A 5,981-nucleotide genomic window follows, 5' to 3' on the forward strand; every position below is an offset into this window, starting at 1 on the left:
AATCATAGATAAAGGCGTGTTTGTTAGTATTCTTTCCTCAATTGTTTGGCAAGCTTTATGTTCTCCGTAGTTTGTGCACGTTACCTAGAATTTATTGGCTTTTAATAGAGGAACCGGTAAACCATTAGGGATCCTTCCTCAGTTGATTATTACTTTGGGAGGAAAGATTGTCTATATCAATGTGATAGTAGTCCAAGTCCCTTTGGAATTTAATTTACTCCTTGTGTGTGACTATGTTTATGACGTGAGAGATCTTGTCTCTTCACTCTTTCGTGTGATGTGTTTCCCGCATGAAGGAAGAATCGTGACCATTGACCATCTTTCATTCGTTGGTCCTAATTTGACTCCCAATCAACCATATTCCCTAAATGGTCCTTATATGCAAGTAATATCTCCCCAGCCATACATTAATTATGTGGAAACTTGTTCCATGCCCATATCTACTGATGATCTAGTAGGTGATGTAGTGTGTCATGTACTGGGGGCATTGGAGCATGATATTCCCATTAGATACCTTGATATGTATCCCTTCTAGAGAATTGTCCTCCCATATGATGAGAACCTATTGGAAGCCATGACCTCTTGGAGGTCATGATCAAGATTTCCGGAGTGGATTTCCTTTCTTTATGTCAAGCTCCTTAAAAAATGAAACAAATTTCTAGAGTAGAGTTCCTTCTCTTGTGTCAAGCTCCTTAAAAAATGAAACAAGGTTTCAGAGCAAAGTTACTTTGATTGTGTCAAGCTCCTTAAAAAATGAAACAAGGTTTCGAGAGAAAATTTCCTTTTCTTGTGTCAATCTCGTTAAAAAATGAAACAAGGTGCAGAGTTGAGTTCCTTTTCTTGTGTCAATCTCATTAAAAATTGAAACAAGTTGTCTTCGGCATAGTTATTTTCCTATGTCGAGCTCGTTAAAAAATAAAATAGATCTCCTTCCAATTCGATTCTTTGATTAGCTCTTGTAAATTCCCAGTCGATTCTTTTACTTGATCTCATAAATTCACCTTCATTCAATCCGCCTATTTGTAACCGGTACTCTACTTAAGTGAATGAAATGAAGCTTGGGGGGCATGTGCCTAGAATTAAGTCATTATGCTGGGAGCATGCAAACTTATTTCAAGCATAGTTTTTCTTTGTTTCAAACTTGTATAGAAATGAATCTATTCTCAAGCATTGTTTTTCCTTGTTTCAAGATTGTGTAAAAATGAAGCCAATTTCAAGCATAGTTTCACATGTTTCAAGCTTGTGTAAATATGAAACCATTCTCCCGATTCTTCCAAATTAGCCTTGGTTTTCTCATTCCATCACAACCATCTATATGGCTGATTACACGCTTTCACTTGGTTGTTTTACCCTTTCCTGAGGAACAACTACAATAAGTGGTATTATTAGCCTACCTCTTAACCTCTACGTGTTTTGAGAAATTCCATCATGACCAAAACCAAATTATACCCTGTATACCATTCATTCTTCCAGGAGAAGTCCTCTTTCAACTCTTTTCAGACTACCTAAACATGACAACATTGTCGAGCACTTATCTTTTCAAACTCATTAAAGCAAATGAAAATAAATCTACTCAGTATAAGTTTAACCCTTTTCTAGACTAGGATAGATTATTTATGAAAAAGGAATACCTTAATCAAACATGGCTAAGAGGTTCTCTTCAGTATCGTTTTTTTTCCTTTTTTGGCCTCAAGATAAATTTTTACGAAAAGGAACCTGTGGAGTTTTCTTTTTCACCTCTTTTTCAAACTCTCTAAACATGAAAAATAATTTGAGTTACACCTTCATTGGACTCGTAAAAACATAAAATATCGATTGACTCTTCAAACATGACGAGACCAAACCACTCTTTCTTAGGGTTCATTAAATATACTCAGAGGGATTCATCCGAAGAATTAACTTATAAATCAAGCATATGGTATCCTCCTCAAACTTGTTGAAAATAAAGAGGTACTAATCAAAAATGGTTGGGGAAATTGGGAAAATAGGGAAGTTCACCTATTAAAGGTAGTGATCCACTCTTAAACATGACACTCTTTCACCTCATCTTTGTGATTGTTGGTTATGGAAACTTGCTTGTGTCTTTAGTTCATCACACCATATTAAAAGCATTCATCATTGGTTTTAGGTCAACACTGCTAACTCCATAAAGTGTCGTTGATATGTTCAAGAGAATTCCTTCAGTTACTATGTGCTACAATAGTCATAATCCTTCATTCATGTCTATCATTCCTATTATACATTAGGATCATTCTGTCTCAAATATTGATACCTATTTTGTGTCGTTGATGGGGGATACATCAAGGCCCTCCTGAGACGAGTCACTTCCTGTCAACATCAACTAATTATCCAAGAATTTGACTTAGAAACTCCCTATGGTACCTCAGAGCTTGCATACATCAATGGAAACTTTCCTCTCTTTCGGTGACAGGTCTTCATCATTGGCCTTCAACTAGAAGATTTTGTGTGGCGTTTGACTTCAACTCATCTATTCACACCACATAGTTTATACTACAGTACCTTGAGAGCCATTAACAACATCAATTGTTTCTCTCATGTCTGTTAACAACTTACATCATTGCTCAGTAATCAGATAGTGTTGACCATGTTTGACTTAAACTCATTTATGCATGGTTAGAATTGTACATCGAGAGATATAGTGAATGAGATAGAAGACCCTAGATCTAGTTCTATCAATCCAGGTTGCATTTCAGGGTTCATAAAATATCACAGAGTTTAATGGCTATGACAACACAAAATATTATCCAAGCATGATTCCATACTTTGTCATCAGTGGACAAGATTTATTGATCAATATACATGCAATATTGGCTTATCTGTTGAGCATTGGTATGATTTCCTCAGCAATGGTAACATGATGAAAATATATTGTAACATATTATGATCTCGACCAATTGTTCTTGATTTGAAGTTGTCACAAGTAAAGCACTTAAGTCATTAGCTATTTCTTCTGACTTTGTACTTTAGGGTGAAATCTATTACAGGCCATTTTTACACATCACCACAATATGCCTCCAAAGTGGATCAATCAACATCCTAGAAGACTTTGTCATAACCCCTTCATGAAGCCCGAAGCATCACTTCTCTAAAAGGTCCAATTAGCACAAAAACCTTGTTTCTAACCCCAGTGTGCCTTGCCTCTTTAGCCAGATCTGTTCAATGCATGTTGCATACCTATCAAACAGTGTTGGTCAACACTTAGTGTTCCCTTCTACAGGTGTGTTGATACTAGAAATTTGAGAAAATTACAAAATCGTTCTAAAGCTTCCTCTTCTAGAAGCTTCCAAGGTAGTTTTAACCATTTACCCTGGATAGAGAGCTCGAATCCTATCTTTGAGACCTTATCTCTTATCCCTTGAGCTCATATTCCCCTCTTATGTGGATCTCAAGCCTAGATTGGTAATTGGATAATAATTTTTAAACTACCCCACTCTTCCTATAAATTTACTGCCTCCCATAAGGTCTGGGTTGGATTTTGGAGATTGCTAGTTCCCTCATGATGGTTCTTTGAACCTAAATGAGTCATCATATTCATGCATTAGGGTTGGTGTTGAGGTTTTCTTTGTGACAAGGAAGCACAAGTCAACTTAGGGAGACATCTACAAGATCATCTTCTATTTATGGTTGTAATCTCTCTCCTACATTTATCAATACAAAGAGCATCTAGTTTTCCTATATGTGTTGTGTTATGTTTGCACTCATGTATTTCAATGCCATGTTGATTCATTGAATATAGATTTTAGACTATTCTATGTGGATCGTGGTTCCTTTATTTTTGTTAGTCATGTGTGCAGGTTCTAATTACAACACTTGGAGCTCGAGTTGGAACTTACAAGCAAGGAGGAAAGGAAGGATTGCTACAGATTCCAGGTAGGATTCTTTCACATTTTCTAATTTATTTAAGGGAACCTTGAATATTTTTGTTTTCTATTATTCTAGATCAGACCACTAAATCTAGGGAATTCACCTTTGTCTGCAATTGTTAAAATTATGCATAACATACCCTAACAAAACTAAAGCTATAATGGAATGGAATGTCCCCTAATGTTAAGGAAAATTATAGGTATTTTAGAATTGACTAGCTATTAGCAATAGATTGTCAAAAATAATATTTTCTTTAATAGGTGTTACCTAAAAATTACTCTCTTGATGATTCGTAAAATTTCGTGGATATTCCACTGGACATTTTGTCACAACAAATTTGATAATATTATAATAAAAATTTGAGATTCTACACTATTACAATTTTATTAAACTTTACTATCGATAGATTTAACAGTAATTAGTGCATGCATGCTAATGGAAATTATGTAGAAAAGTATAGAACAACAAAACAAGCTCGCACACACACACACACATAAGACACAAGATATGCTCTCTTTGAAACCCTTTCATGAGAAAACCCAATTGGAAGGTGAGGTCGCGTCACTCTATTTATTTGTCTAGAAATATGGTTGTAGGTACAAAGAAGTAATGCATGTGGCCCGTGGGCTACCACAGTGCACAGATCCTGTTTTTTTTCTATATGTTTTCTCATTTATGGAACAAAAATCTCTCGAAAGAATGGAATGCCTCTTCCTCCTAGTGGCTTGGTTATAACACAGCTCGATAACCTACTAGCGGCTAATTTTGACTACCTCAAATCTTAACTAGAGTTACATCATAATCACGTGGCTATCCCCTTTTCCATGAATAATGGGGGTTGATGTGACATCCTCCCAAACTATAGGTGTGAAAACAGGAAGGTCAACTTCTAAGTGGCATAGCTTTTGCATACAGACTCCGATTAATGTGCTTCTTGCACCATTGGAAATATATCTGTGTGTGGAAAAGCATGAAATGGTGAAAAATGATAGTGTCAAATTTGTTCCCCCAAAAAATGTCATCTAATGCCTCAAAACACTCCTAGAAGATTTCAAAACCTGTTTTTCCAAACTAGGCCCCGCTGGCCAAAATAGTCCCGTGAGTTGATTCCTCCACTTTTTCCACTCCAAATGCATCAATATGGATGAAAAACAATATAATGATACAATTCGTATCACTTGATGTGTATGTGTGTGTGCGTGTGTAGAAGCATCTGGTGTGCCTTGAATAAAAATGATAAATTTCAATAATTCCCCCAAAACACTAAAAATGTCTACATTCAACCAACAAAAAAACATATTCATAATTTTTTATTTTTCTATATTTTCAATAATTTAAATCACGTAGCTAAATTAAATTCACTGTACCTTAAATAAAAATTATAACACTCAATAACCCCAAAAAACACTAATACTCTCAACATTCAACAAACAAAACATATATTGGGAAAGAAATTTGGAATACCTTCAAATTTGAGGAGAATGTTGACAGGACCTCTTCAAAATATTTACATACACATTCTTCAAATCCTTCAATTCTAAATTCTTTGTCCACCTTTTGAGAAGCCTCCATGTTCAATCCATGGTTTCTGTGTGGAGAGAGAGAGAAAGTCTTTCCCTCCCTTCAAACTAGTTAATAATAAGAATCAACTAACCATCATGATCTCTCAAATTTACCTCAAAACCTTCCCTTTTACCAAATTACACCTCTTAATCCAAAATTGAAATTCTCAATTTCTTCTTAGGCTAAAAATTTCCTAGAAAAGCCTCTTAACTTCATGTGAAAATTGAGCCACTACATTTGTTCACATCCAATAACTTAGGATTTCATAACCATGCTCAATTCATGTGAGGTAAATGGACCACAAAGTCTCCACTTATTCAACCTATGTTATAGCACCTTCATTTTTTATATGAACCAACCTAGATCCATCTTAACTTTGGATCTACCAAGAGCCAAAGAGGGATCAAATCTCTTTTAACTTTAAAAGAGGTTTTCATCTCAACCCCTCTCAGCACTTGGTAGATCTAGAGTTAAGATGGACACGCATGTATGCACATTTTGTATTCATTCATTCAATGGTAGAAATAAAACAT

Source organism: Pinus tabuliformis, chromosome 8, assembly GCF_031772625.1.
Source record: "Pinus tabuliformis cultivar Carrire ecotype Pingquan chromosome 8, CPIR1, whole genome shotgun sequence".
NCBI lineage: Eukaryota > Viridiplantae > Streptophyta > Pinopsida > Pinales > Pinaceae > Pinus > Pinus tabuliformis.